Source organism: Siniperca chuatsi, linkage group LG20 (assembly GCF_020085105.1).
Source record: "Siniperca chuatsi isolate FFG_IHB_CAS linkage group LG20, ASM2008510v1, whole genome shotgun sequence".
Lineage (NCBI taxonomy): Eukaryota > Metazoa > Chordata > Actinopteri > Centrarchiformes > Sinipercidae > Siniperca > Siniperca chuatsi.
Genome location: NC_058061.1, coordinates 19,908,172 through 19,929,831, shown reverse-complemented (window position 1 = coordinate 19,929,831; position 21,660 = coordinate 19,908,172). Strand labels below are relative to the sequence as shown.

The 21,660-nt window shown below is 42.1% G+C and overlaps 1 protein-coding gene across 1 annotated transcript in view; it reads right to left on the bottom strand.

Annotated features, from left to right (window-relative positions):
- The window catches only part of LOC122867907 (urotensin-2 receptor), an 80,734-nt gene that overhangs the window by 55,234 nt on the left and 3,840 nt on the right, over positions 1-21,660 (bottom strand). The window lies entirely within an intron of this gene.

Below are 21,660 nucleotides of genomic sequence, written 5' to 3'. Positions count from 1 at the left end.
ACACACACACACACACACACACACACATATATATATATATATATATATATAAAAACTTTGTCCTTCACCCTGGGAGCCTGGGAGCTTGAGGGTTCTGCGCAGTATCTTCGCTGTTCCTAGTACTGCACTCCACATATATCCATATATATATATATATATATATATATATATATATATTTAGAATAGATGCTCACCACAAACTGAGGTGAAGATGTTTCAACTGTATATACACTCTTTAGTTACCTTTGTATACGGTAGGTTGCATTGTCATTGGCGGAGTCTGCCTTTCCTGCGCTGGATTCAAATGGCGTGCACATCAAGCCCCAAGGGACAGAGCATAAAGCGAGTGGCTGTTCGGTTATTACAACTTCTGCATTCATCATGTGATGCACACTGGCCCAAAAAAAGCATTTTTCCCATACACAATTATTAGAAAAGGAGCAGCTATAAAAGGGTGAATAATGTTTTTGAGCATCTCAATCTTGTGATTCAGAATTTGATCTATGCTATCCAAAAACATTTGGACAAACTAGAAGAGCTGTACTTCACCATGATTAAATTATCTTATTTATACCCATTCATGACCTGTGTGTATAATATCGGAGCACCAACAGGAAGTCAGCCAGCTCTGATTCTGCCAATGGAGCATCTCAATCTTGTGATTCAGAATTTGATCCACGCTATCCAAAAACTCAGGCGTATGCTCAGCTGGAGAAGACTCTTGTGTGCACGCTCTATGGGCAGAAAAAAAGAAGCGTGAGGAAGCCTGTGAAGGCTTTTTCTGCATGTGCGCCCAATGAGCAACTTTCATAGGAAGGAATGGAGCGCCATCTTTGAATGCGGTATCCATTTCTCCTGAAGACATCCATGGTGCCTACGCAGAAGGGATTCAGAGGAAATGATGCATGCCCATACCGGACAAAATTAAGAAAACAAGCCAGCACATTGTACATAATTTGTACAAGTGTGTGTGTCATATAATAACGTAATCTGAAGGATCATCAAATTTTCATCATGCAATGTAAACCGATACACAAGTTGCTCATGTAATTTCAAATTAAACTCCTTAGTGTGTACTGTCAGTCCTTTGCTGCATCTAATAAATGCACACTGTTTCCCAGTGGACAGCAATTACAGTCAGTTCAATCTTCCTTTTTTTTTTGCTTGCATGCTGACATTGCCATTTTATGTTTAAGCTTATGGGTGCAACTGTTGTTAGTCTGCGGCAGATACATCTCAGTATTTGTAGGTAAAAATCATCTCCCCAGCTTGCAGTTGCAGTCAGTTCAGCCTGATGTGACTGTAGTTTTATCCCCCCATTCCGTTTGTCATTTGCTTATCTAATCAGAGCTTGCCTCCAGGCATACTAATTATATGCAGAAACAGATACTCAGACAGGCCTTTTATGCTCCGATATTTACAGCTGTAACCTTTTAACCTCACAGGTCAGAATTCCATTCATAACAGTAGAGCCTCTCTATAATTCGTCAATACATTTAGCCATTCAACGAGCCAATAAAATGTCACTGTTTTCAACCACGTGGTGAGCAGTCCCGATGTAGTATTCATGAAACTACAGCGAGTGCATATTGCTAACAGAATTGAAATGATAAATGGTTGCTGGAAAAGACACTTGAGAGACACAAGAGAGACACACATCTTTCTGACAGCATGCATTTTCTTTTATGACTGAATTAAATGTCAAAGAATTCCTATCAGAGTTGAGCAGGTGTAAATGCATGTGAACATGTCAGTCGAAAAGCAAGCAGGCCTCCTCTCTGCATTCTTTACAAACGATTGAAAATAAATCATCGGATGTTATGTAATCCTCTGTTCTGCGGGAATGTGTTTGTGTGTGTCTGAGGGTTTTGAGGATTTATGCGGAATGTAGTTAGAGTTTATAAGGTTGTCTGTGGGATCTTATCACAGCAGGGGTCACATTGCTTCTGCCTTGTGTGTATGTGTGTGTGTAGAGGTCATTCTCATAAAATTAAGAGAGTATCTGTAAAGTGATTAAGGGAGCAGTGATGAGCAGCTATTACGGCCAGATCTGGACTGGATATCTGCTGCTTACACAGTAAATGATGCAGTGCAATCACCTGTCACAGATTTTTACAATCACAAGAGACTTAACAGGATGACACCCACCTCCACTTCATTAGCCATTTCTCTCTCTCTCACACACACACATGCACACACACACACACACACACACACACACACACACACACACACGAAGGGGAATGGAGTAAAGAAACAGAGAAGGAAGAAAAAAAAATCACAAATGCGTGTGTGTGTGTGTATGTCTGCATGTGTTAGTGTGTTTATCCTCTTTTAGCATACCAAATGCTAGGCCAGTTGCTAAGGGGCAGCTGCATCAATCAGCTGCTCAGAAGATCACACACTTTATCATATTAGCCTTAAGCCTGTGGTAAATAGCAATTTAACTAAATACATGAATGCATCTTCAAAGTGCACTCACTAATATTCGTGATGGTGTGTAAGTCAGTGAGTGTGTGTGTGTGTGTGTGTGTGTGTGTGTGTGTGTGTAATGACAGGTGAGCGTGGCTGTGTGTGCCATTTGATGTTTTATGAGCACACAACATGCATAATGCATCCTCACTCCAAAGCGATGAACAGCAGTGCCGCGGCTGCTGCTGTCTGCTCTTCATTTGTTCTGTGGATGGAAGGATGAAGTTTGTCAATGTAGCAGGCAGAGAGGATAAGAGAAGAAATGATAGACTAATGGGGGAATACAAATAAGAGTTCAAAATAAATGCACATCAAAGAAACTTTAAAACTCAGCCAAGGAGAACAAGAGCATTGATAGCAATAATAAGATGGGACGCTCTTTTGTTCCGGGGGGGGGGGGGAGTAAACGTAGTAGCAATATCACAATGTACTCAATTACAAACATGATGCTTCAGGAAAAGTATATAACTATTATCAGCAAAATGTACATGTATAATCCTTAAAGACACAGTGAAATGAGCTGTATTTGATGACACACCCATTTTTGAGCAATCCGATCAAATCTGGAGGATTTTATATAAAATCCCTCTAGTTACTAAACCTCACCCACATATTTCATGTCAAGCGGAAATACATTAAATACATTACTGAATATATATCCTCTTCGAAATCAGTATATATTTTATTTAAGTGTCTAAATTCTTAGTGTGAAATTTATAAAGTGTCCTGAAATATTATTAACTGCAACAAAAAAAGGCAGTGTTAATGGCATGTGCACTACTTTGTGCTAACAATCTCCATTGAAATAATAGTTTATAGATGTGAAAATTACAGTTGTGCATGATGACACAATATACTGTAATGATAAACACGTGTCCAAAATCTCATTTTACTGCTCACAATAGAGTAAACTACTGAGTGTCTATTATCTAGGGAGTAGTGAATGAGTTCTCTAATAATACATGTCCCACAGATCCTCTGGAAGTGACATGTGTGTCGACTGGGGTCAGCAAAAAATTTTAAAATGAAAATTGCTTGCTGATTTGCTTCGGCATTGTGCAGCCCATTGCACATGCACAATAGTGTTTCTCTCACTGCTCAGTTCCACTCGGCCCATAGACTTCACTTTGGGAAGACATGAAAATAGTTTTTCTAGGCCGTAAGAAAGTAAATGTATATGTAAAACCTTCATCATTTAAAAATGTATAATACAAAGATTAAAAAACGATCGTGTTTGAAGTTGGATGCATCCTGTCAACAGCTTCACAAATGTCTCTTGGGCTGCAGAGGGTTTTTGTTGCAGTACTGCAGTTGGCCACTGGGGCAAATTGGCCGCAAGGCTGAGTGGCTGCACTGCATTCATCTCCCTAATACATCCATGATCCATTTACAGTGCACCAAAGACTGATGTCCCATTGTTCCTTTAAAGAAGACAGCCAACAGTATCGTTTACTAACTACCAAAAAATACTAAATTCATCATTTAATTTTTGCATAGAAATATGTCCATACACCGCATTTGTTTACCAAATCATGTCCAGTACATGCATGCATCATTTACTGTGAATTTGCTGTGGGTACGCAATTTGAATCTCGTACAGGAAAGGCAGACTCCGCCACCAACAATACAAACTACGATATAGAAAGGCTATTACACAATGCAAATACATTGAATGGCTTTTCTTGTAAAATGCTGGCCATAAATAGCATCAAAATGGGATCTGATAAAATGAAATTCATAAGGATTATAATTTTAAGTATCAAAAGTAAAAGTACTAATTATGCCGAATGGCTGAATTATTAAAATTAAATTATCATATATTTTACTGATGCATAATGCATAAGCAACATTTAAATATCGCAAACTGAGGCGGAGCTAATTCTAATACTTTACTTACTGTTGGGTTGTTTTGGTCGACACTGACCATATGTTTATGTAAAATCTTAAGCTGCAAAGTACCTTTACCACAAAATAATCAAGTAAACATTTAAGAAACAAGGCTGATAGTCTATTGAGGATTTTGTGCCCTTCCATTAAAAAATTGTTTTTTCTTATTTTTAAGTCCCCTAAAATGTCAGACCTTGACTTTACTGACGTGTATCTGTGCAATGTTTGTCACTAGAGAGGTGTTTTCAAATTCCTCTACTGAAGGTGGAGATGTGTGTACACTTCTCTAAAATCTGAGATTCAAATGCACTCCAGGCAAGCTAGATTTGGTACGTCACAAATTTGAAAGCAATCACAATGCCACCGGCAAAGAAACCTGAAAACTCCAGCGCAAAGCGGACTAGTCAGTACAGAGAGTGAGAGTTAGCTTGCAAGTTACCGTAGTGAAAGTTTTGACAGCAAACATGGTAGAGTGTGCAGTTTTTGGATATAAATCGGACCCTGGAGCTTTCTTTCACTATCTACTAACATTATGTAATAACAATGTGAACACACTGTGACATCGTAGCAGATATTATTGTATGTTTCACAACCACTAACACTGTGTCAGCCACTGCCAGTTGCAAGCTAAAAGCTAACAAACAACATAAACAAATAAAAGACTACACTTACCATGCTGCTACGTCTGCTAATCACCAATTTTGGTGCATAACAGACTCCTCATCTGGGCCTGACTGAGACTCACACATGTATGGCTGAATCTCTCCGATTTTTCCACTAACTCTGGCCATCTTGACACACACCACTCTCTCACAGTGGCTATATAATAAGAACATGTCTCTCACCCACATCCATGCTCTCACCGGTACTGATAGATCCAGATTTTCTCGATGAGGGAGAAAGAGTATATGTGCTTCTAGCCCCTTTTCAGAGTTTTTAAAATACTTTTTATGTGGGATAACCATGTAAAACAAATTATGAATCATAGCAGAGTATTACATACTTTAAAACATGTCTGGAGAGGAACTTTAATGAATTTGAGTATACAGCTCTCCCTTCTTTCCCCTGATGCTGGATAATGGCCCTGGCAGGGAGCATGCTGTCTCATTGGGGGGGAGCTGAAGGGACTTCAGCTGTCAGATAAATATAATGGAGTAAAACATACAAAATTTCCCTCAGACATGTAGTAAGTGTAAGTATAGTAGCATAAAATGGAAAGCACCTCGTACAGTGTTACAATTTGGAACTTCAACTTGATGGACAGTGTCAAACCACAGGGCGACTCCTTTATTAATACTGTTATTATTAGTAGTATAATATACAGTGAGACTTGATTTTTCTTTTGTTACTCTATGCAAAGTGTGAACTTCATGACAAATCAGTGGATGGAAAGCCTGACTCCACTTCAGGCCGGTCCACTTTACTGTGTGGGTGGGTGGGTTATTATAACCAAATGAGGATTTCTTCCAATGTAAAAAAAAAAAAAAGCCAACTGCTTCGTTACTGGATCTGACTTATTGGTCACATCAAAGCTGCTTTCTGCACAAAAAGAGGAAACCACAAAGAGATCACCAGAGAAAAATGAGAGCTGGAGTTATGTAAGTGTATGTTTGCCAGTAAAGAACGTTGTCACAGTTCATTCATTAAACTGACAGACAATCACAGTTAATCTTCCCACATGGATCAGTCTCTATGAAGACATTTCTCTGCACTGTCCAACACACATACATCTAAAAGCACTGCTGTCTACTCATTGTGTGTATAAATCATTCCTCCAGGTTGGGAAGGGATTTGAGTGAAACACAACAGATTGTTTTGTTCTCCAGTGGGTTTGAACGCACATCTGCAGGCCATCACAATGCAATTCATTAGTCCTCAATAGAGTAGAACAGCAGGAGGTTCTATTGAAATGTGAAGTCAGGAAAAGACATAATTTCCCTATTTTATGTTCTATCAGTGCATCCGATAATGCATTGAGAGATGTTTTCGGGATCAAAAAAAAAAAAAAACTGCTATCAAATATTCAAACAATCTGCAGACTGTTAAATAAAAAGAGGAAGAAATGTCCATTTTGGGCACTTCTGACATTTGATTTTGTGCAGTACAATATAACTGAGATAAAGTTAAATAAATAAATAATAATAATAAATAGATAAATGTCATCATGCTTCAAAGTGCTTGTCGTATTGTCAGACAGCATCAGAAACCGCCTTTTCCCTTCAAACCTTTCCGATGTTGGGATTGTGCGGGCTGCTTTCAACAATATCTAAAACTTTCCAAAACCAACAATCCAACATTCACACCCACTTCACGCAGAAATTGGCCAGGTGAGGAAGTAAGCAGGGTTTGAACGTCTTTTTTTCATTGTTTACATAACGACTTCCATCATGTTTTGTGAGTATAACACCATAAATGGTTTAGACGAGAGACTGTCCAAAAGTGTGCATCGATATCCGCATTTGAATCATTATTGCATCTTGACCCTCTCTACGACGATAGGCTATACACACTTTTGCCTTTAGATATCGTCTGACGACACATCAGACAAACTAGTTTGTTTTGAAAATACTGGAGGCCCAGATGGTGCCTTAAAAACGGAGCGATGGGAGAGGGAAGCACAGGATTGAATGAGAGACAAAGGATGGAAAAGATGAAAGGAGGGATGAAAAGATATGGAGAGGGTTGGGTAGGGGTTCGATAAACGGGAAAGGTGTGTGTGGATGAAGAGTGTAACCAGGTATTGTTAGTTTTGTAGGTGTTGTTGATGTGTGGTTCTGCTCTCAAACCATAAGTTAACTAATTAACTTTAATTTACAGGTAAGGGAAACTCTGCTGAGGGGAGGCAATGAAGGTGCATATAAAATATGCTTTTATCTGCCATAAGAGGCTATGTGGACCTAAATTATACCAGGGAAATACACCAAAAATGAATGAAAATCATATAATGAAAGAATGAAAATTCACCTAAAGGAAAGATGGACATTTTGGCATTATGTGTTACTTTTTAGCAGTATTATGCACTAATTCACTTGTTACCTGTGCAATAGCTGAAAGTTACACAACTTTAAGACTGTATGTATAGAGACCTATTCAGAAAACTTTACTTCAGAGAGTTGGAGGGTGAGTGCTTTGAGGTAACAGAGTAAGAGCAAAGAAATGAAGCAGTGGGGGAATACAAGTAGGGATCCATTGTTCTGGACCCACTGACTTTCACCACTAATGGACACAACTGCAGTGTGGGATCCACTTAATGAGTTAAACTGGCCCACAGGGTGGCTGTTTGTGTGTGTGTGTGTGTGTGTGTGTGTGTGCATGTCAGAGAGAGGGAGGTGTCATTGATTTCTGTCTGATGTCAAGCTGAGATTACATTAGCACTGGTGTTTCTGGCTGTGTGTGTGTGTGTGTGTGCAGGCAGATGTGACCACAGACTCAGACTAAAGCCATGATTTGATTGGAATAATACACAAACAGCGGTGTAAGACAAGCCTCCCAGTGTGTGTGTGTGTTAAGGCAGTGTGTACCTATGATGTCTGGTTGCCATTCAGTCAGAATAGTGAAAAAGTAGTAGTAGTGTGAAATAAAATGCCAATATTTTTCCTTTTTGTTTTTCATTTTCTCTTTTGACTTTACTGTTAACTGCTCACCCGCTGTGTTTCTTACATTTACACACACACATCTTGAGAGTGAAGGAGGAGAGATGGAAGAAACAGGTTCTTGGTGGTGAAAGTAAACCAAACAAACAGGCAGCCAGATGCGAAACCAAGATCGAAAGTTTCTTCTGGAAGACTAAACCACCTCTGACAGAGCTTTCTTTCATCTGCAGACACAGAATATTTACCAAAATCTGTCAACATAACTTAATTTGACTGTGAGTATGAAGGCCTTTAGGTGATGTGTGGTCCGTAGACAGCATGCAAAAGTGAAAAAATATCGCCTATAGCATTATGACTGAAGGAAATCCTGACTCAGTCTAACCCCAAACTGCCCTCCGGCCCCTGCTCCTCCCACATCTCTTCCTGCTTCTTCCTCTCTCCTCTTTTGCTTTCTTTACCTAAAACCATTCTTTTCTTTTGGAGGGACATAACTGCAGCACCAAACTCTCACATGACTTGTTGCTACTTGTTGCTGTCTCTACACCAACCATGACAACAGTCTCCATGGGAACCATGGACTGTATATGAAGATGGACGAAGCAAATATGGGAGCGGCCAGCTTGCTACTATAATGTTTTTTGCAACCGGAGTCTAAGCAGTAGAGTCGACTTGACTGACAGCCGGCCCACCGCAGAGCGTGAACCAGGAGCCACGATGGAAAGAGATGGAGCGCTCCGCTCCCGCCACAGATAATCCCTTTGAAGGGTTGGTCAGCGCCCTTCGAGCGGTTCTGTCTCCAGATCCACACCAACAATCTGCCTCTGCCAGGCCCATGGCCCTTCCCTCCAACTATTTGGGTGAGGCGGTTGAATGTAGCGGTTTTCTGCTCCAGGTTTCCCTGTACCCTGGTTCCCTCCTCCTCTCAGGAAGAGCATTGCTCTGGGCTCAAACCCTCTGGATCTCGCAATCTCCCCTGGTCAACTCTTTTACTAACTTCTCTTCTCACTTCCACGAAGTGTTCTGTCTCACCACCGGGGACCTGGCCATTTCCGACCAGCTCTTCCGCCTTCGGCAAGGCAGTTCTTCGGCAAGTGACTACACCCTGCAGTTCCGCACTCTCGCGGCCTCTAGCGGTTGGAACAAGACTGCCCTGATAACTGCTTACCGCCAAGGTCTAAATTTCCAACTCCGCAAAAAGATGGTCATCTATGAAAACAGCATTGGACTAGAGAACTTTATGCAAAAAAACGTGAAAATTGCTCAGTTACTGACCACCTGTCTACCAGAGGAAACAGCCCATTCACCGCTCTCACCTGAGACCTGTCCTCCAGTACCAGAACCCATGCAACTTGACACCAGCCATCTTTCACCCCAAGAACGTGCACGCTGTCTTACCCAGGGCCGGTGCTTGTATTGTGGGACTCGAGTAGAGAGTCCTGACCCACCACCAGACCTCGACATCCCATCTGACTATGTGGCATTCCAGGATGTCTTCAGCAAACAGGCAGCCACCCTCTTACCACCACATCGGCCATGGGACTCTGCCATAGACCTGCTGCATGGGGCAACACCGCCCAAAGGACGTGTGCATCCCCTGTCCATCCGGGGGGGCGCAAGGCCATGGAGGATTACATCCTGGAGGCTCTCCATCAGAACTTCATCCGACCTTCCACCTCACCCGCGGTGTCGAGCTTCTTCTTCGTGGGCAAGAAGGACGGAGGCTTGCAGCCCTGCATCGATTACCGGTCCCTCAACAGTCAAACCATCAAGCTCCCCTATCCTCTTCCTCTGGTCCCTGCTGCCCTCGAGGAACTCCGTGGGGCTCATATTTTCACCAAACTGGATCTGCGGAGCACCTACAACCTTGTTTGGATCCGGGAGGGGGACGAATGGAAGACGGCGTTCATCACCCCTTCTGGCCACTACGAATACCTGGTGATACCGTACGGACTGTCCAACACTCCCGCCGTCTTCCAAGACTCCATGAATGCGGTGTTCCGGGAGTATCTCCACTGCTTTGTGATCATTTATATCGATGATATTCTCATCTACTCCCAGAACTTGGCTGAACACCGCCACCACGTTGCGCAGGCCCTTCAACAGCTCAGGAAACACCTGCTCTATCTGAAGCTCGAGTGGTGCAAGTTCCATTGCCCCACGGTGCAGTTCCTTGGATACATCGTCAGCGCAGAGGGTATCCAAATGGACCAGGGGAAGATCCACGGCATCCAAAACTGGCCTCTTCCTCAGACAGTTAAGGTACTCCAACGTTTCCTCGGGTTTGCAAACTGCAAGAATTTCAGTTTCATGTCTTCTCCTCTCACCTTCCTGCTACGTCGCAAGCCCAAGTCACTGTCCTGGAGCCCAGAAGCTCGAGCCGCGTTCCAAGAGCTAAAGAAAGCATTCTGCACTGCTCCCGTTCTCACCCATCCCAATCCGGATCTCCGTTTTATTGTTGAAGTGGACGCCTCCACCACCGGTGCGGGAGCAGCGCTATCCCAACCCCACGGAGAGCCTCCTCAACTCCAAGAATCCATGCCCCCGAGGAATCCCCAACACCTGAGCCCATCCTCCCTCCAGCCACACTTGTCAGCCCCATCCAATGGGATTTGGATGACCAGATACGGGCCACCACTGCCTCCGAACTCCCTCCACTGGGAGGCCCAGAGGATAAGGTTTACGTCCCGACCAGATTACGTAAAGACCTTCTGGGCTCTGTGCATGCTTCCCCAGGCTCTGGACACCCAGGCTGCCAGCGAACTCTCTTGCTCCTCCAGGCTCGTTACTGGTGGCCCAGTATGGTCCAGGATGTCCTAATGACTTAAATAGGACTGTTTCACCTGTATCCTCGCAGCGGTAGACTGCTTCTCCAAGGCCAGCAAACTCATTCCCTTGCGGGGACTACCTACCGCACTAGAAACCGCAGAAGCCCTTTTCCACCAGTTGTTCCACAACTTCGGCATCCCTGAAGAAATCGTCTCCGACCGTGGACCACAGTTCACCTCACATGTGTGGGCCGCCTTCTTCAAACTCCTCAACGTACTCTCATCAGGTTATCACTCTCAGACCAACGGCCAGACTGAGCGGAAGATACAAGAGATAGGGAGATATCTTTGGACCTACTGTCAAAACAATCAGACCAGCTGGAACCGCTTCCTCCCTTGGGCCGAGTACGAACAGATCTCCCTCAAACAGAATACCACAGGCCTCATCCCATTCCAGTGCGTGCTCGGGTACCAACCCCCATTGTTCCCCTGGTCAGAGGAACAAACAGAGGTTTCAGCGATAGACCACTGGTTTCGAGCGAGCGAGAGAGTGTAGGACTCAGGAGCCGCCCTTGGAGGAGGGGGTACTGTCAGGGAGCCGACACAGACACCACTGGCTCCACCCACCATCACCTGAACACTGATTATACACACCTGCCACCAATCACCCCACTGCACTATAAAGCTACACTCCCCCGGTTCACTCAATGTCTGGTCTCAACCCTACCATGAGGTTCTACCTGACTGACTTCTCTACTGAAGATCCCAGCGTACCTTGGATTCCCCTCAGCCTGTGTGTGTCCTCGTCTCCTGGTGCTCCTGCTCCCTGTCACTTCCAGTAAACAGAACGGACTTCTAACACAGATAAGACTCTATAGATATTCCTAGTTCCTGCCAACGTTGTCCTACTGTTGCAATAAACCTCCCTCATCACTGCACTTATCTCTGTGTCCTGTGTTTGCTTGCTGACAATCGGTATCGGGCCGATCAAGCATTTTTTAACTGATCAGTATTGTCTGTATTGAGTTATATTGAGCCCGATCCTATCATTTTTTTCCCTGTCAGCTGTCACACAGGTTTTCACTTGCTGAGCTTTCATGCACAGCAAAGTAATGAGTGCAACTGTCCAAAGAGTTTCGGCCAACTTGTAATGTCATTGTCATCCAATCTGCACGTGCTACCATGTGACATGACTTGGGGGTGTTTCCACAACATAACTGGGAGCAGCCTATTCAAAATATTCTCGTCCATAAACTACCATTTGATCTTTAATATGATCCTGAACATAACTTAGCCCTTTCAGATGGCAATGTTATCTGTTTTAGGGAGCTCTGATAAATATCTTAGTAGTTCATTCTCAGCTAAAGGAAAATAGGAAAATGTTAAAATAATTTTCCAGGACAACACAAGATTTTCCAGGACATTTTACTTTTTCTCTCTTTTCCATGTGTTTTCCATGACTGGGCAATTGGTCAACTGTTTTCAAAGTTTTCCAGGACGTGTGGGAACCCTGTCAGATTTACAAGAAGTTCCCTTTCAGTGTTCTGTGGCTGTGATCCTGGCTTTCTTACAAGACATGGTGGACAAGGGGAAGGCTTTCTCCACCGTCAAGGTATACTTGGCAGCTATTTATGCCTGCCATATTGGTTTTGATGGAAGGCTATGGAACAGCATCCCTTGGTATGCTGCTTCATGAGGGGCACACGCCATAAGGTTCCAGTTTCTAAACCATTGGGCCCATCCTGGGACCTTCCCATTTTGTTGGATGCCTTTTCAGTCCCACCTTTTGAACTACTGGAAGAGAAAATGGTGGCTTTAAAGACAGCTTTGTTGCTGGACCTTACAACCTAACCCTGCCTTTATGCCTAAGGTGTTAGGGTCAAGTTCCCCAATTGACCTTGTCTTCCTATCCCCCACTATTCTCCTCAGATGAGCATCCCCGGTGTGGGCTTTACGCATCTAGAGGGGCTGCATGCACATTCTACCAGGGGTTTCACCACCTCATGGGCCTTTTTTAGAGGGATGTTACAGCTCCTCCATTAGCCCATTTGGTACTTAGTGTGGATAAGGCTAATTTCGGGACAGTTGGTATGTATGGGTCAGACCCCTCCTAGACCCCCTTCAGTTCGCCTACCAGCCCCGGCTGGCCATCATCTTCATGCTGAACCGCATCCACACCCACCTGGACAAGCCAGCAAGCACGGTGAGGATAATGCTTTTTGACTTCTCCAGTGCTTTCAACACCATCCGGCCAGCCCTGCTGGCTGAGAAGCTGGCAGAGATGCAGGTGGATGCCCCCCTCGTGTCCTGGATTGTGGACTACCTGACTGGCAGACCACAGCACGTGTCATCTCTCCCTTCCTCTTCACTATCTACACCACAGACTTCAGCTACCACACAGAGTCCTGCCACCTTCAGAAGTTTTCTGATGACTGCTGTGGTGGGATGTATCAGCAGTGGTGATGAGACTGAGTACAGGGCTGTGGTGTTGAACTTTGTCTCATGGTGTGAGCAGAACCATCTGCAGCTCAATGCGACAAAGTCTAAGGAGCTGGTTGTGGATCTACGAAGGGCCAAGGCACCAGTGACCCTGGTTTCCATCCAGGGGGTCAGTGTGGACATGGTAGAGGATTACAAGTACCTGGGAGTACACATGGACAATAAACTGGACTGGGCTAAGAACACTCAAGCTCTGTACAGGAAGGGCCAGAGCTGCCTCTATTTTCTGAGGAGGCTGAGGTCCTTCAACATCTGCCGGACAATGCTGAAGATGTTTTATGAGTCTGTGGTGGCCAGCGCTAACAGACTGTTTGTTGAGTCTAACAGACTCAACAAACTGATCCGTAAGGCCAGTGACATTGTGGGGGTGGAGCTGGACTCTCTGTTGGTGGTGTCAGAGAGGAGGATGCTGGCCAAACTACATGCCATCTTGGACAGTGTCTCCCACTCACTCCATGACGTGCTGGTCAAGCAAAGGAGAACCGTCAGCGGAAGACTCATCCCCCTAAAAAATACCACAGAGCGCCACAGGAAGTCATTCCTGCCTGTGGCCATCAAACTCTTTAACTCCTCCCTCTAAGGGTAGTCTGTATGACCCTAAGTCATTAAACTGGACATTGATCATTACATCTCTGCAGTACTTGACATAATTGTGCAATATTCTGTGTAATACTCCTGTGCAATATTTAGTTTAAAATTCCCTATTTATTGATATTGATATTACTCATCCCTCTATTACTGCTGTGCAATATCCTCCGTCTCATTATAACCTTAAATAAGCTACACTCAACTTGGCAGTTCAAGCACTATTACCTTATACCGTATTATTATCATCAACCGGTAAACCCACTTGGTACTTAATTTATTTTCTGACCTGTATTATAGTGTATTATATTTTTTGCTAGCACTTCTATTCCTGTGTGCACTGACGTAAAGGTGAGCTGCTGTAACAAAGGAGTTTCCCCTTGGGGATCAATAAAGTATTTCTGATTCTGATTCTGATAACGCCATACATGCCACAGATTGTGCCCTGCTCAGCCACTCGTAGTGGCGGCTGGCCAATAGAGGGCACTATGGCGCTGCCCTCCTTGAGACCTTGAGCCACAAAAAAACCCAATAATAAAACCTAATAATAATAATAATAATAATAATAATAATAATAAATTAAACACAGTCAATATTTGTGTGTTTGAAATATGGAATTCACCCAGTAATATGTGTAAAATATGATAATTATCTGCGCAACATACATGCTTTTCCTACACGTCCCCTCCGCCTGTCTGCATGTCTCAACTGCTGTGGGGTGATGGAGATATCGCTCTCTGGAGGCAGGTCTGAGTAGCAGTTTAGCCAAAGATATGAACTTATGATACAAAATTTAGCCAATCAGTGTCCTCAAATGGTGATTATTTTATCGCCCCAAGCGAGCAACTGCTAGTAGGTCAGGACCTTCTTTTATATTTAGATAGTAGTGATCACAGTTGGAGCCGCAGTATCGAGGTCCCGCCTATACACCTGACTGACTCAATCACGAACAGAGCTCAGCTGTCAATCATGACGTGAAATTCAATTTTTATAGCATCAAAAAACTAATTAAAAACAAACATGAGAACACCAGGGCACACATAATGATAATTCTGGCAAGCTAATGTTAGATTTAGATCAACTTTATTGTCATTACACATGTACAAGTACAGGGCAACGAAATGCAGTTTAGGTCAAACCAGAAGCAAGTGCAGGATATGAAATATGTGCATAAATGCAGGATAGAGCAGTATTATGATATTTTCAAATATATATATAGCCACAGGATTGTTTTATTATTTTTTTATTTTATTATTTATTATTTTATCCAAAATTATCAATTGTGTGAAGTTTTGTGGGGCTTTTGAGTCGGCCTTGCGAGGGCATGACGAGACTCTCTCCTCAGACAACCCGGGCATTTTCAAGGGATTGGTGGACTTTGTTGCCTCCCTAGACAGTGTGCTGGAGGAGCACCTACAGCTAACTTACCATTTTAAAGGCACCTCAAAGACAGTACAAAACGAGCTATTGGACTGCATGCTGTCAGTGCTAAAGGATTACATTCTGGAGGAAGTAAAGAGCACTGATTTTATCGGCATTCAAGCAGAAGAGACATTTCCACCCACTGCCAGCTGGAGCTTGTGCCAACAGTAACATCCAACAGCGGGTTTTCGAGTTCATTACCAACCGCCGACACCATCGCTACAGTGCTTCAAATGAACAATGAGTAACCAGGTATCAAGCAGATGCACTCAAACTCTAACTGGTAGTGTACATTTGTGCATGTTCAGCCCCAGTGTGTGTTTTTGTGTGATGTGCATAGTTGACATTTTCAAATAATTTCCTATGTGAGATGTCAATTGATATTTATAAGATTGTGTATGTTATTTGACTGTTATGTTTTGGTTAGCAGGGACTCCACAATTTATTTGTGAGTATAATTCAATTTTATTCACTTGTGAGATAGTTTTGAAGCAGAAGTTTGCTGGAGTTTACTATCTCTACACCTCAGAGCATTTGACTCCCGTGCTGTTGTGTGAGTTTCTGAATCGCAACTTAACACTAATTGCACCTCATGTTTACTTATCCTGATCTTTGTACTTTACACTTATTTTAATTTTATACTTATATCTGTCACAGTCTGTCTTGTTCTTTCCCCGTCACTCTGCACTCCCTCACCTGATTATTGATTCCCAGCACCTGTCACCCATAGCACACCTGCACATAATCAGCCACTCTACTCCCTATATAACACAGCTCCTCACCTCAGTCAGTGTCCGGTCTCGTTCATGGTAGAGGACAGAATGCTAGTTCACCTATCTCCTAGAACAATTTGGACTCCCTTCGCCGAAACCTACCCATTCTCTGCTACTGCTATTCAGTACCTCTTCCCTGGCTCCTTCGTGTTCCTGTCATCTGTGTGGTTCACTTCAGCTCCAGTCTCAGTGTATCTCCAGTCTTCCGTGTGTGTGATCACTTCAGCTCCAGTCCCCGTTGAGCTCCGTCTCCTGGGTTCGAGTGTCGCTCGTCTACAGTGAGTGTTACTCTAGTCTCCTGGTTCGAGTTGGATCTACCATCTGGACTTCCCCCTCCTCGCCAGATCTCAGCCAACTCCAGACCAAGGACAGTAGTTCTCCCCTCATTCTATATCCACGCTTTTTGTATTAATAAAGTACTCACTATTCTCCTTGTGTCTCCGGCCTGATCTGTCCGTAACAATATCCACTTTGTACTTAATTTATCTTGCCTGTATTATAGTGTATTATATTTTGATTTGCTTAGAACTTCTATTCCTGTGCGCACTGACGTGATAGTGAGCAGCTGTAACAAAAGAGTTTCCCCTCGGGGATCAATAAAGTATTTCTGATTCTGACTACTTCCCTATTGATTTCCCCAACAAAACAAGGTCCACAGGGGCATCTCAATAAATAAACATTTTCTATTACATGTTTTATATTATACTGAATTTGCCTGTGTGGGTGACCAAGATAAGATGACCTGATGTGTTTGTCAAGGCGCTACTTACTGCTTTATTTTATGTTGGAATAAAATATTTGTTAAATAAACAATGGCAAAGTAGTAATTCCTTTTTGATACATTCATTTATTTGCATTAAATCATACTGGGATGTTTGTTGAAATTCATTGAATATGGCACAGCCCTGCCTAGAAAATTTTCCACCAGCCGCCACTGTCCACTCGCCCAGATCTTCCCCCATCTCTGGCTTCTCAAAGAAACAGTTTTTTACTGCAACCAAACTTTTTTCCGAGTCTTGCATTTGGGTCCAGAAATCAGAAAGAAATGTGTTCATAACATTTAATGCATAATAACTGTGATCAACATTGTGTGTCTTTGTGTCCCTGAAGTGTAGAGACTGCCACTGCTGCTTTGCCTGGTCTGAGTTGTATTGATTTAGGCTAATCACTCAAATTTACTAATTTGACTTTTGCCTGTTTCTTTATTTAACAGGCCTTTTGAGTAGTTATATTTACTTTTATTGTATTTTGATACCGTTGGGTTTTATTAGTATTAGTTTAATATATAAATGCATGAAATAGCATTCACATATTTACAGGTTTTGTTTTTAAAGAACCTCTGACTGTATGGTCTTCAGATTGTCCCAGGGTATTAAGCCAAACATCAAGTTTCATCATCTACCAGCACCTAAACTCCAGCAAGGGATCCAGTTCAGATTTTTGAATTACCATGTAATATTTGCTGTTTTGGTTGTGAGCCCACCATTAATATAATTTTGATGAATGCACTATTATGATTTACTGTAACACTAACATTGCCTTTAATTTTGTTCTCTGGTTCAGATCAGTACATTTATTGTAATGGTTTTGTCTTTCTTGGAATATACATCAGTTTGCTGGGCTAATAAACTTTGGAATCACATTAAAAAAATGTACACATAGCATAATAAAAAGTAATGACTCTATTGGAAAATAAATCTTTTGTTGACTGTGTAAAAGCACCAATAATCCATTATAATGCATAAACAAAAAAACAAAACAAAACAAAAACATAGGGTTGCCAAGTCATATATGAGGATCCCATCACTTACAAGTGCATTCTCTGCCTGCTTTGCATCATTAATAACCCTTTGATAATTAGTCTAAATGAACACTCAAGCAATGTTACTGATAAAGCTGAGTAAACATGTGAGGAGTACTACACAGCCTGTGAAAACAGTTGTATCTTCAGTTGGTCTGGAGGAGCTTTATCAAGTCTGACATAACAACTCATGATGGTGTCATCAGGGTTATCTTAGCCTTGGCTTGGAGACAAAAAGTCTGTGAAACAAACTTGGGTTGTGGAGTTTGAAAGATTTGCCAGGCAGGGAGGGTCTAACAAAAGATGTTATCAAGTTGCATTATGGGAAATGTAGGATCCAGTGTTTTTGGAGCTTGACCCATATGGGGGACTAAAGTCAAGACCATACTTTTTAGCCATGCTAGTTGTGTGGATTTAGGAATGGCATTGTCGGTCGGTCCACCACTCCAGACTGAAATGCCTCAACAACTTATTAGATTGCCATGAAATTTGGTACAGATATTCATGGTACCCAGAGGATGAATCCTGATGACTTTCGCGATCCTCTGGGGCCACCAGCAGGTTGAGAGTTTTGTCTTTTAGTGAAATGTACAGACATTCATGGTTCCAAGATGATGTATCCTTATGATTTTTGTGAGCCGCTGACTTTTACTCTAATGCCACCATGAGGTTAATGTTTGTGTTTTTAGATGAAATGTCTCGACAACTATTAGATGGATTCTATCGTAGAAAAGGTTTCAGTCGTAGTCATCTGGACACTGTTTTCAGAATCAAGACGTTTCGGCTCCCATCCCGAAGTCATTCTCAATTGTGAAAAAATTGGACGGGAACTGGAAATTTAAGCTAATCTGAGTTACATAAGCCCTGCCCTCAGGAGGGAATCTGCCTGAGTATCTGTTAATAGCTAGTTTCACCTGAAACTGACCTAATAGTTTCAAGATGGCCCAGTGATCAGTAATCAGGCATATTGTTCTCTGGCTGCATCTACTTCATCACTGTTAAGTGCCTGATTAGCATGTGATAGGCGTGACCAAGGTGATAATACACTCTGATAGACTGTCTATCACTCCTGGACGAATGAGGGACTACACCGTCTTATTAGATGGATTGCCATGAAATTTGGTACAGGCGTTCATGTCCAAGATGAATCGTAATAATGTTGGTGATGCCCTGACTTTTTATCTAGCGCCATCATCAGGTCAACATTTTAATTTGTCCAGTACTTTAGTCTATGACAAAATACCTGTTTGTTTCTGTCAGTAATACAATCTGTGTTGACGTGTGTGTTTATTGATCTGTTTTTCACTCTGCAACACAATATTTCCCACCAAGATCTGAATTAGACGTCAGTGAACAGACTTCATAACCTAAAATGAAAACCTCTACCTTGTCAGCCTCCTCTGTTTCTTTTGAGATTTTTAGTAGGTGGTGGGGTTACAAAGGTTTTATCATTTCCTGTGTAATCTTCCAAAAAAATGGAAGTGTTTGTGTTTTCAATTTATTTGACTTCATTCACTTCACAACCAGTCATCGGGCTTAGTCTCAGTCGGATTGGATTTATTAACATTAATTTGGCATCACATCTGGGGTTGCTACTTATTCTATATTGTTTGTTTCTCCTAAATATGAAATCCAAATATTATTGAAGCTCCCCAAGTGTTTCCGCATAATGAGCATAATAAGCATAATAAGCATAATGTCCCTTTTCCAGCGCTTCACCATTATCCTGTGACCTGCAGCCTCATCTCTGACAGGGAAATCTGGATTGTAGGAGTTGAGAGGGAAGTGCTCTGGAAACTGGAAACTCCTGCCTTCGACAAAAAAGTGTCAGCCAGATAAAACAACCAGACACTTTGAGTCACGGCCTCGGTGAGAGAGGAAGAAAGGAGTAGATACAGATGGTGAAATATGGAGAGAAGACATGCAACAACAAGATTTTATCTAAAATAGTTTGCATGAATCCTCCCATAGTGCTTCTGTTCATTTGTGAGTTAGCCTGATAACACAGCAGTGTTTTGGGATTTTTTTTGATAAAAGTTTTGACCAGTGGAAGCAGAGATGTAAAATGAAATGAGACAAAAGAAAGAAAACAAGACTAGGCAAGTCTGGTTGCAGATACATCCCAGGAGGAACTGTTGTTGTCAGAAACTGAATTTTTTTTTTTACCAATTTCTGTCCATAAATGAAGCTGGACAGTGTTTTCACAGATGTTACAGACAATCCTTCCAGCCTGCTGTCAGTCATTCAGCCACTACATGATTATCTGTGTAGAGCTGCAAAGTGGGAGAAGCTATTTCATGCTCCCCTGGTTACGGAAGAAAAAGTTTCCCCATAGAAAGTGTTACGTGACTCAGCTGGAACACTTTTGCGGCTTAGGTCGGCATGAAACTCTCCTAGTTGAATCTTCAGTAAAAAAAAACCCAAAACTACTGCGTTAGAAAATATCTAGTTCTTTGATAAAAAGTAGAAGTCACAAGCTTGTGTACTTAAAAACTTTAAGATAGAAGTTAACCACGACTCTCAAGGTGCATTTCAGCTAGAAACATCACCGGGCTTAAAATTCTGTCAAGATTACAGTGTTGAGAAAATTGAAAACATGAATTCACTTTAAAATTCTGGGTAAATTTGAGATGAATTCAGCAATTATGGCGACTTGTTTTCTTCTAAACTGCAACAACAAAGTTTGAAGTACCGCTCGAATTTGCGCCTCTGACATTATTTGCATTCTGATCTGGCTTTTTACAAGAAAAGTGTTTATACGACCTTTACACTGACAGAGTGAATAAAAATGAGTCAGCTTCAGCTAATTCTTTTGTTGGTCAGATTATCCCATATTATATTATTGATAATGTTATTAATAATATCATGTGAAACATTACATTTATTCATATTAATTGAAAAACTGGACTGATCTTGTCTAAATTTGATTAACTGAACCTCATACAGATAATTGATAGTAGGAAAATGAGTCTTCCCTCAAAGTGTGGAAAAGTGTGTTTGGTAGGATCACAAAAACTCTCTGATGCACCATAGGGTTAAAGAAGTCCATATAAAAAAGTAGTTTAACAGTTTACTGCATTCAAAAATAATTTCCTTTCATTTCTGCAGTTCTAATTTATAATTCTCCTCTTGTCTCAGTGTGTGTGTCCTGTCCTGACGTTCTCTAAATACAGGGGGGATTTTTTTTGCCGGTTGGCAATCCTGCACACGATAGGTCCTGCAAGGTCAGAGATGAATGACATTAACACAAATCTACCAAACTGCAGGCCCTATGAAGCCACACAGGCAGTGACAGTGAATGAGCTCCTCAGGCCGTGTGTCTGCCGGTCCCAACTGCAGATTGTGGCAAATTGCAGTTTTAAATTCACTGTACAAGCTTTGCCTCCACAAACATCTGAGATTATAGTTATAAAACAAGTCTCAGTGACCCAAACTGCAAACCATACAACAAATGGCTTCTGAGGAGCAATCATACAGTGTGAGGTTTAAACTGCTTGACCTTTTGAGGTGTGGGGTGAAACATGTAATAATTGAAACATTGAACATAAATGAATTGCGAAGGTTATTTTGACAGGTCATTTCAGTCACATCATGTAGGTGAACAAGCTGTTCCCTTGCTCAGTCTGAAATTAGTAATGTGAAAATATAAATAGTGACTTGTGAGTTTTTACTAGTGGATTCATTACATGGATTACTGTAAGTAACACACAAGGACTATCTTAAAAACACAATTTTTTCAAGAATACCAGAGCTTTTTTAAGTAAACCCACCGCCCACTGAGCTTCTGTTAATGCTGCATGTCACTAGATATCATGCTTCACTAGAACAAAGTGTTCGTGGTGGCTTATAATGATGAAGCCACT